The sequence below is a fragment of the Cryptomeria japonica genome, chromosome 9, assembly GCF_030272615.1.
Source record: "Cryptomeria japonica chromosome 9, Sugi_1.0, whole genome shotgun sequence".
Classification (NCBI taxonomy): Eukaryota; Viridiplantae; Streptophyta; class Pinopsida; order Cupressales; family Cupressaceae; genus Cryptomeria; species Cryptomeria japonica.
Genome location: NC_081413.1, coordinates 340,000,639 through 340,011,979, shown reverse-complemented (window position 1 = coordinate 340,011,979; position 11,341 = coordinate 340,000,639).

The window sequence follows — 11,341 nt, the reverse complement described above, 5'->3', positions numbered from 1 at the left end:
ACAAAATACACCAGCAATTCCTCTGCAAGTTCATGATCACCCGATTGAGAACTAGTTTCCATTGTATCCTTGTAAAGATTATCCTTTTTAGATAGTGCAATATATTAGCACATAATTTTTCTATAATTTCCTGAAAAAATGCTATTTTTCTATAATTTCCTTAATTATGCTATTTTCTATAATTTCCTTAATTATTATCTTAAAATGTTATATTCTGTAAACAAAATAGGCACATATTTATTTGAATTTTTAAAAACCGTCAGTAGAGTAGAACAAGTACTCCTTGAGGCTCAATTAAGCAAAATGCATACCTGTTGAGCAACAAGATCTTTCTCTTCTTTCTCCTTGGATTTCTCTTCTTGGACAGCCTCTAACTTGTTCCACAAAATATCTGTTCCACAAAATACACTAGCAATTCCTCTGCAAGTTTACAATCACCTGATTGAGAACTCGTTTCCATTGCATCCTTGTAAAGATTATCCTTTTTAGATAGTGCAATATGTTAGCACATAAATTTTTTTCATTTCCTGAAAAAATGTTATTTTCTATAATTTCCTTAATTATGCTCTTAAAAATGCTATTTTCTATAATTTATTTAATTATGCTCTTAAAATGCCATATTTTGTAAACAAAATAAACACATATTTATTTGAATTTTTAAAAACCATCAGTAGAGTAGAACAAGTGCTCCTTGAGGCTCAATTAAGAAAAATGCATACCTGTTGAGCAACAAGATCTTTCTCTTCTTTCTCCTTGGATTTATCTTCTTGGATAGCCTCTAACTTGTTCCACAAAATACCTATTCCACAAAATACACTAGCAATTCCTCTACAAGTTCACGATCACCTAATTGAGAACTAGTTTCCATTGCATCCTTGTAAAGATTATCCTTTTTAGACAGTGCAATATGCTAGCACATAATTTTTCTATAATTTCTTGAAATGCTATTTTTATATAATTTCCTTAATTATGCTCTTAAAAATGCTATTTTCTATAATTTCCTTAATTATTCTCTTAAAATGCTATATTCTGTAAACAAAATAGGCACATATTTATTTGAATTTTTAAAAATTGTCAGTAGAGTAGAACAAGTGCTCCTTGAGGCTCAATTAAGCAAAATGCATACCTATTGAGCAACAAGATCTTTCTCTTCTTTCTCCTTGGATTTCTCTTCTTGGACAGACTCTAACTTGTCCTTAACAAGCTCATCAACGTTTGTCATGTATTCTCGAATGAGCTTTGAAAAAGAAATTTTTTGAATATTAGCTATTTAATTGTGCAGAAGATTTAAAATATTTATTAAAGAGAAACTCAAAATATTCACAAAATCATCAGAGTATATCAAGAACCTGAAGTAGGTATGGAAACACAAATTCAATCATATTATTTATCCAAGCAAGTTCCAAAGCCACATCTATTTTGATCAAGTCATAGCATATAAACAAGCATGAAGCAAAGCATTCTTTCTTTCCCTGCAATTCCAAATTGCAAAAGTAAGCCCCATTTCAATGCCCCAATCCAAAATGAAAATTCAAAATATACTTTACCCTATGAGAGAGAACAACCAACTATATATTTTACCAATTGTATACCTATTCCACAAAATACACCAGCAATTCCTTTGCAAGTTCATGATCACCCGATTGAGGTGAGGAGGCATCGAGATACCATATACCAATGAGAGAGCATAGCAGGCCAGAGTTGTACTCATCGGTAGAAGTTGTACCGATCAAGGAGAAAAGTTGAGGAGAATTGATGCATCGGCAAAAACTATACCGATATGACCCATCGACATAGTAAACACTAGCGGCAACAGTGGAGAATTGTCTTGTCGATAGCCAATGAGGGTATCGGTAAGACTTATACCAATAAGAGCAGCGAAAAGAAGAGTCCATCGGTATAGCCAAAGCGATCGATATGTGTTACTTTGAGCCACCTCGATGCCTGAAGAAATCATCAGTGAAACATATACCGATGGAACATACTATATCGGGAAGACTTTTCTTATCGGTATGTTTCATTTCGGATTACCCCGATACCTAATGAAGGAGCGGATTGATTGAGCAGAGTGAAGACACTATCAGGAAGACTCATGGTGATGAAGTTGGATGCATCAGTATAACCTGTAGCATCGAAATTAGGAATCATCAAAACAAGTAGATCAATCAAAATACAAGACATGATAACTCAATCAAAAGAACACTCATTGCAAATGAACCTAATTCTAAGCACACTCAATAGAGATATGAAAACAAAGCATTCAAAGATGAAAAATTATGCAAACCAGATATAGAATTGAATACTCCTTCCATGCAGCTCCATTGTTGTTCTTTCCTCTTCAATGGGTTTGTGGATCTCACCTACAAGTGCTCACACAATTGAAAGCAAGATTGATGAAAAGCTCAAGAGTACTAGAAGCGTAAGTTCAATAGTCTAATAGGAATTCGGATTCAAGGGGTTTGATTGAAGAAATTCATCCAATTTATAGACAAATTGGAGAGATGGATCAAATTAGCGTGAAATTGATATTAGAAGCAATTGATTTCAAAATGGGAAAAATGAGTGAAAAGAAGAAGGTTATGACACCTTCTATGTCATGAATTATGACATATTGCCAATGCAAAGCTTAGAGAACTAGGACCTTATGACATCTTGCTATGCCAAGAGTATGACGCATGAAGCACAAAAATAGGGAGCACTAAAGACAATTTAATTAGGTGGAAATTAAATTTGACAAATTAGAAAATAGGTGGAAATTAGGAATTAGGAAATAATGAAAATAAGAATTAGGAAATAATGAAATTAGGTAAATTAATTAATAATTTGTCATTTATTAATTAATTTACAAGAGGAAGAATAACTAGCCAATTAAATAAAGATTTAATTGTAATGAGAAGACTTAGGATAAATAATTAAATTATTTAATCCTAGAGGAAGAAATGACACACAAGGTTAAATGATTAAATCAAAAACCCTGGAAGATGAATTAGGTCTTGAAAGATAATTGACTCGATTCGATTTGATTTTGGATTGATAAATGACCAGTGTGATAAAATGATTCGATTGATAAATGATTTGATTGAGATTGGTTGACAAAAATCAATGACAAATTGACCAAATTGACATGATTGAAAAGGACAAGGATCGATGACGAATCGATCGCAATATGACAAGATTGACAAGGACAAAGATCGACCAAAATCATGACTGAATGTTGTCGACAAGACCAAATTTGAAAGCGAGACAACTGAAGAATGTAGAAGAAAGACTCGATGCTCGCAAATGATAAAGACCAAGTGCATGACATAGGAGAAATGTTAATGCGATGCAAAAACCTAAAATGAGGCAATGCGCAAATGTTAAAGTATGACTCCGCAAGCGTTGACCATTTTTAGGTGTCTACATAACCAAATCAATCAGTATGTGTTACTTTGAGCCACCCCAACACCCAAAGAAATCATCGGTGAAACATATACTGATGGAACACACTCTATTGGGAAGACTTTGCTTATCGGTATGTTTCATTTCGGATTACCCCGATACCCGATGAAGGAGCAGAATAATTGAGTAGAGCAAAGACACTATTGGGAAGACTCATAGCAATGAAGCTGGTTGCATCGGGAAGATCTATGTCGATGGTGAAGCCCATCGGGGAAACAATGCCTATCATGATAATGCTAAATGAGCTCACCCAACACCCGATGAGAATATCGGTTTGAGATATACCGATGAGGAGGAAAAGGAGTCATCGGCTTAGGGTATCCCAATAAGAGAAAGTAAGATGTCAAAGTAGATAAAGGGTTGTTCAGAGAGTTCCAAAAGGGAAATATTCATCAGGGAGACATATACCGACAAGCCATTGTCATATCAGAATTCAAAACTGAAATTTTTAGAAGTCTTCTATTTAATACTTGCAGTAGATGCATCTATGGTTTGCACAAGGCAAATTTTATGAGCAGTTCATTATTGTAAAATAATACGGTGGAACTAGAAATTGCCTTGTCTAAATATTGTGTTGGTGAAGAAGAATATACAGACAGAACATATTGTGCCTTTGACAAATAGAGCAGAGGATTGTAATTCCAGAAATGGAAGCTTCAAGTTCAACAGGAAAGAAGAGGGTGGCCAAGAGCCCTGACTCTAAAGTGAAGAAAGGAAAAACTAAAGAGGTGCCTCCAGTCAGGAAGTTAAACTAAGACATGATAGACCAAATGCAGGAACCCGACCCAAAATCTAGAAGGTCGAAGCAACACCTGTCGGGGAGAGACCAATTAGAAGACAAGTACAAAGAGGTTGGAGATGTCTAGACTAAGGTAAGGGGACATGAACTATTTATGTTCCACTATTTGAGAAGGAGCAAGGAGATGCCTCTCTATAATCACTTACCCCAATGTTTTTGTAAACATAAGATTGCTAGAGGTTTTGGTTAGGAATTATAATTTGGTGAAGAGGTGCATTCAGCTCCCAAATGGGGAGGCATTTATTTTATTTTATGCGGGTACCATAAATGAGGTTTTCAATTTAGACCCCAGTTCTGATAAGTACTTGTCCTTTGGGGAGTTGGAGGAAGAATACCTCAGAATGGACACTACATATACCAGCTGGAAATTTGACATTCACAAGAGACAGGCAAGAAAATTAACAGAGGAAGACAAGCCACCATTCAACATTGATTTGTTCAAACACTACTTGCAATACACATATATGTCATGTGGGCAAGTAGGAGGGGTGGAGGTGCCTGATCTGTCAAGAACCGGGCTACTGGTGTTAGCCTATGATATACAAATGTATGAACCTGGGCCTTTTGACTATGTAGCATATCTGGTGGAGAGGTTGCATGAAGGTTTTTAAACCTTAGGGATGATACTTATCCCAATTTCAAATTTTATTCACTATTGATGCATCTAGTGTTATTTTATGGATATGTAAAGGGTTTTTGGCCTAAGGGCCTAAAATTAAATATCAAGAACAAGGAAGGTGAGGAGAAGCCCGTCCAATTATGGACATCTCTTGGGATTCTCGATATATGAGGTCCAACTATATTAAGTTTGAAGAACTTATTGTGATGCCATTGTACTGAATGTATGGGATTTCATGTGAAGGGTCTATCTATGACAAGTTCAAGAGGTTTCTAAGACCCAAGGATTATGATGAAAGACACATTGTTGATCATAACTGGGGGGAATAGTTTTTGAATAAGGATTTTACATGTTTTAGAGTATATGGATTTGAGGGGAGCCCCTACATGCTGCCAAAACTAGTACTAGACAGAATAGCTTACCTATAGATTGTGAGGCAATTGAGTGTGTCCAATGCTAAACTTTTTGCAGATATGCGTAATCAAGCCTTCCAAATTGGGACACTGAGTTTTGGTGATTTCACCATAGTGTCAACGAAAGCTTATGAAATAATTGATAAGAAGATGATAAAAGAATACAATTTATATGAGAATTATGCCAGGAAAAACTATGATCCTGAAGGATACATTTAGTCTTGAAAGAAGAGCCAAAACTTGGGAGGTTATCTGCATGTTAGTATTGAGTCTGAAGATATCTTCAGGAACATGGAGGATCGAGAGGCCAAAGAGGTAATTGATCAACTGACTAATGAACTGGCAGAAAAGAGATGGAGACTCGAGGAAATTAAAACCGAGGAAGAGGAGGCAGAAAGTGAATCTGATGACAATGTAGTTGTCTCTAGATGGAAAGTGCCAGAGAAGGAAGAAGAGCCAGACATGCAAGGCCAAATAGAGATAGCATTATAAGTTCATGTTGACTCTCGATTAGAGGATTTTTCTTCTTTTGTTGTTGATGATGTTTTTATTCATTCCAAAGAATTTAAAACATTATTGTACAATTTTAAAAGGAAAAAATTAAGGGACTCTATTCCCAACATAATGTCTGATAATGAGGCTAAGTTGTTAAAGAAATTAAAAGAGTAAATTGATGCAGAGATAACCACAATGACCCCTCAAAAGGGGAGGCAATTGCTTATAGAGGCTGGGGTAATTTTGTTTCCTGGATGGGAGCTCAGTGCATATTTTATCTTTGACAGTTTATTGCATTCAAAAAACAAGGAATTCAAATTGGATATACAAGTAAATGATGTATTTATTGGTTCAAGATTTGATCATGATGAGGAATCTTTGAGGTTATGGGATTTGTACCCTCCCCACAAGAGACCAAAGATCATTGATGTTGACAAGGCCTTTGGCCATATGATGAAACTAAAAGTTGGTGAAATTGATCCAATTGTTTCTGCTGATATTGGAGTGGATATTTCAAAATTCAATAAATCATAGATGGTCAGAGTAGTGAGGGAGAGGAACCAGTACAAGGCCTTGTATGAAGAAACGCTAAGGAGAAGTGGGCAATAGGTGCCAATGGTTCTTACTCTGGATATCTCTCAATGGAAGAAAAACTATGAGGAGTTGCAGCAAGAAAATAAAAGGATATTAAAACAGATGCAAAGTGTGAGGGCAGATACTATTGGTGTATTACTGACTAAAAGATTTGAGGTTTTACAAGGATTTCTGAAAGATTTCTGGACAGTGTTTCAAAAGAACATGGACACTGCAGTTTCACACAACAAAATTTCAAACAGATTGGGAACAAGGTTGCATGATAAAACAATGGCCAAAGCGGAAATAGAAGAAATTGAAAAAATAAAGAGGTTGTTGGCTAAACACGATAAATTTGATGAAGAATTACAATTAGAATATGATGAAAGCAAAGACATTGTTCAGCATGGTTTCCCAAAGTTAATTGATCAGAAGGGTGAGATAAAATATAAAGATGTATGGATCTAAGAATGACGTAGTCTTCTCAATGCCACCCTTGATATTTCCCAAATTGATGGAATTGAATTGAAAGAGAGTGTGAAACAGATGGAAAACTTTGTCACGCTGGAAGTCATTATCAGGGATATCATCCACGATGCAGACACATATAAGTTAGAGAAGTACTTGGAGCATATCTAGAAGTGCGCCAAGATGCTGGGAGACCAGACCTGATGTCTAAGTTGGAGCCCGGAGTCATGTTTTTCTATGTTTTTATAATATGTTCATATTGTAAAGATAGTTTTTAGGAAGTTAATTTTTAAATAGTTTTTGTTAGTTTTATTTGTAATGAAAGGGTATGCCCTTTCACTTTGAAACTGAATCTTCATCTATAAATGGGGGATCTTTTAGAACAAGTGGGGGAGATACCTCAAGTTTAATGATTTTATCAAGACAATTTTATACAGCACTTATGCAGTTTGTTTTTTGGAAATATCAAAGTCGATGGATGATACATATTGAAATCAATTGGTTTGATTATCTATTTTAAATATAAATTTCAAGTGTTCTTCATTCTGAATGGTATATTCTTTTCAATTGATTGATTAGTTCCATGTGATAAATCTATTTTTTTAGATTGTGTCAATATGCTATCTTATGTTATTGTGATTGAGACTAATTTCCAGTTTGAGCATCAGTTCGAAAGGTTGGTTGGCAAGTTTCAAATTGTCTTATTGGTTTTGAAAACAAGTTATTAAAACTATCTCCATGGTTATACATAGGATCTTTGAATTTGAAATAGTATGAAATCAGTAAGGGATGAAGGCATTGGTCTGTTGTTGATCTAATATAATTAAATTAGGTATTTTCAGAAGAAAACTTCATCAAGGAATCATACTTTTAATTTATACAGGCACAACTTCATAAACATTTATAAGTACGTATTTCATAATTTTCAGCAAGCAATAGATATAACCAGATAGAATTTAAGAATCATTTGCCTTCTTGAAAATTCACTATAGAAAAGCTTTTAACTGGAATTCAAGAAGTTCATGTTTCTCAACCTAATTGAAATTGAAGATCATTACAAAACTATTCAAATGCTAAATTACATCCCACTTTAACTTAAATGAAAGAACCAATAGAGAATTTCCTCTCACCCTCTGAGCAAGCCCTATCTGATCAAAGTTATCATGCGTATCTATAGATTCTAGAAGCCTATCATAATCTTCCTCTTCTACATAAATTTCATTCAAAGCCTTATTAACAACAGCTACATTGTTTCTCTATACTGCAACCATGTACGGATTCACAAGACAGAGATGTCCAGCATGGATAACAAATACAACAGAAAAAAAGATACTCATGATTTTTTTCCAAACCAAATAGTTGCTAAAGAGAACATCTAGAAAAACTTAATACCCAAGTGAAAGACATCTCTGTAATCCTACAAATAGTAACAGAATAAAAGAGTTTAGAGACATACCTTTAACATGATGTCAACCACTCATGTGTGGTCTACCCTAAGGGCAAAGACATTCAAGAGGTCATTAATAAGATCTGGGTGTTCTTGCAAATAAAAGCGTACAACTTTGTAATACAATTCAACATTGGCCACTTTAACTACATCTTTCAATGCATATGATCCCATGCCTCTGGAGAATGGTTCATGATAGTAGTGGTAGAATTATCATATTCATCATCTTGAATATATAAATATGTAAATTTCTTCCAGTGTTGTTGCTCATCACAAACACGGATATGAGTTCACCAAAGCGACCCTTGTTTTGATAGTAATCACTAACCTCTTCCAAGTCATCCACCTGCAACAAAAAATAAATGTCAGAATCACAAAAAATATAAATTTCTCACCTTCACAGTTACACATAACACTGCAGATGAACCTTCCTAGATTATCATGAAAAAACAAACTAAAAAAACAAACCACTTACTTGTGGTGTTGTTGTTTGTGTTGGCTCTGTTGGACCCTGCAATTAAGATTCAATATACATTATTCAATAAGACTGACTGTACAACATAATGAAATATTGAAAAGTGTGTTATCTTATTGAGCTTCACTTGGTTTCAAGAATAGTTTAATATTCTCTACTTAACAAGGCCAACCACATGAAGGTGGAAGCTCATTTGGCCCCTCCCCCCCTAACATCACTCTAAATTTCCCGTTAACATCTAACATTCATTCATTGTTTCATCCATTAATAAAATATAACATTCATTAATTATCACATAACGTTCAATAACACATAACATTCATTAACACTCATTAACAAGCAACATTCATCAATATTAATTAACACATATCATCCATAAACATTCATTAGAACATAATTACATTCATTAACACATAAAAATCAGTCATTATCAAATAATATAGATTACAATCATTTCTTGTTTGTTTGTTTGTTTTTAAGCTATGAAAAGTCTAAGTAGAGAATCATTTTCTTCATCACTTCCCCCCTCTTCAGTTTTTCTACCCTCTACTCGTGGTCTCGATGTATGCCTAGTCCTCTTCTGAGGACGAGGACACCGTTGCAAAGGGGGGTCCTCTGCAATAACAAAGAAATGGGTTAAATTAAAATCATTTTTTATTTTTGTTACAAGTATTTTTTTAATTTAAAGAGCATAATCGTGGCGCTCTTTACCTGATGGGGCCACATCATCTTTGAAATTATTTTGTCTAGCCTCAACCTCAACATGTTGAACACCCTCTAGATCCTCTGGAGTTGAAATATGAGAGGTTACATTAATCAATACACCAATTGCAATTAAATATGTTTAAAGGAATAACAGTGGTCCTCTTTACCTGATTGGGGAACATCACGATCCTGATGTTGTCTACCTGGATCATGCTCCACTTGGTCACCATCGATTACATGCTCTAAAATATTGGTTACATTAATTTCTACACCAATTACAATTTAAGATGTTTATTTGTATTAATAATTACACAAAAAAATTGAAGAGCAAATGAATACCTCCACTACTAGGATGCACATCCGGATCTTCATGTGGAGGTTGTGTTCCACGATTATCAGGTTGCATTCTAATGTCATGTGCATTGTTATAATTGCTTTCTTAATTCAAACAAATAAATTCACTTTATGTTGGAGCTTAACATCAAATAGATTATTAGTAAGGTATTCAATTTGAAATTATTTTCATATAGCTTATTTACCTGTGTGACAGATGCACCTGAATCTCATGTTTGCCCACTCAATTCTTGTAGCCATTCAGCCACGGGTGTATAGCCTTGCTGGTAGGCAATTCTCTTGTCATCTTCTATGGGCGCTCTATTGAAATCAAAGCCCTACATTTTTGCTTAGTATCGTGAATTTTGCTTGTATTGTTTAATCAAAAAAAAAAAAATTGCAATTTATAAATATTTTGATGTGATATTTTATTTACTGATACTTACAATTCGTGCAACAAGTTTCATATAACCACCAGAGTCGAGTTTGTGTTGCCCGTTATTTTCTTGTGTTGCCTTGGTTGCCTTTGACGTGTCACTTAGTCTATGAAAAGTTTGAAATATGTTATATTATATAAATATAAAGAGTAATTAGTACATAATTACATTCTTAATAGTATCACATACCTTCTTCTGGTGTCTAGTGGTGTATTTCCTTTTTTCCTTTCAATTCTCTCCTTCACATCCAAAATCAAGTCCTTCCACTCCCTCTCTGGAATCATGGGGGGATGCTCGTACTTTACGTTATTCTCTAAATGTGTCATGTACTAGTCCCTCACATACTTTAGATATGTGCCAGCTTTTTCAAGGAGCCTGGTTTTGTCGAATGTGTCATTTCTGAACAACTCAACCATACGGTTTGTGAGTTCATCTTTTAACCTGTTTTCTTGGTCATTCCACCTTTTAAGCAAAAATAAACCTATTAGATTCAAAAATAAACTGAAGCTACCTTTAATATAGCTCAAGAAATGGATCAAAGGAAAACTATTCTAGAAATGATGTGAAATAAAAATAGTGGATTAGGGTTAGTTCACATATGATGTTCCACCTTTTACGTATGGTGGGCCCAAACATCTACAATGCAATGTCATTAAGATTTTTTATAAAAAATATCATTTCCTACAAAAAAATTATGGGATAATTAGTCCAAAATGAGTGATCAGTAAGTAAATTACAATTACACTATATATAATAATAATTTTAAAGTACCTGGAACCTTTTGTATCTTCAAGGGAATCAATTCTTCATCACTCACCACCAATGTCGTCTGCAATGTTTCTGTACTAGCAATACAGGAAGATCTAGGAAATGATAGTATGTTATCACTAGTCTTCACCTCTGGCACATCCTCATGTGCATCTCTTGCTGCAAAAAATGAATCCACTATGAAATGCCCCCAAGAAAGAACACTTCAAGGGAAACAAACACATAACAAAAGAGAGAGCAAAAAAGGGATCTACCAACAGCGGGCGGGTCAACATGACGAGCACTAGAGTATGTTTGCATATGAAGGAGATTAAGGAAGGTAGGTTTTGATGCAAGACAAAGGTATGGAAAGTTGTGACAAGAGGGTA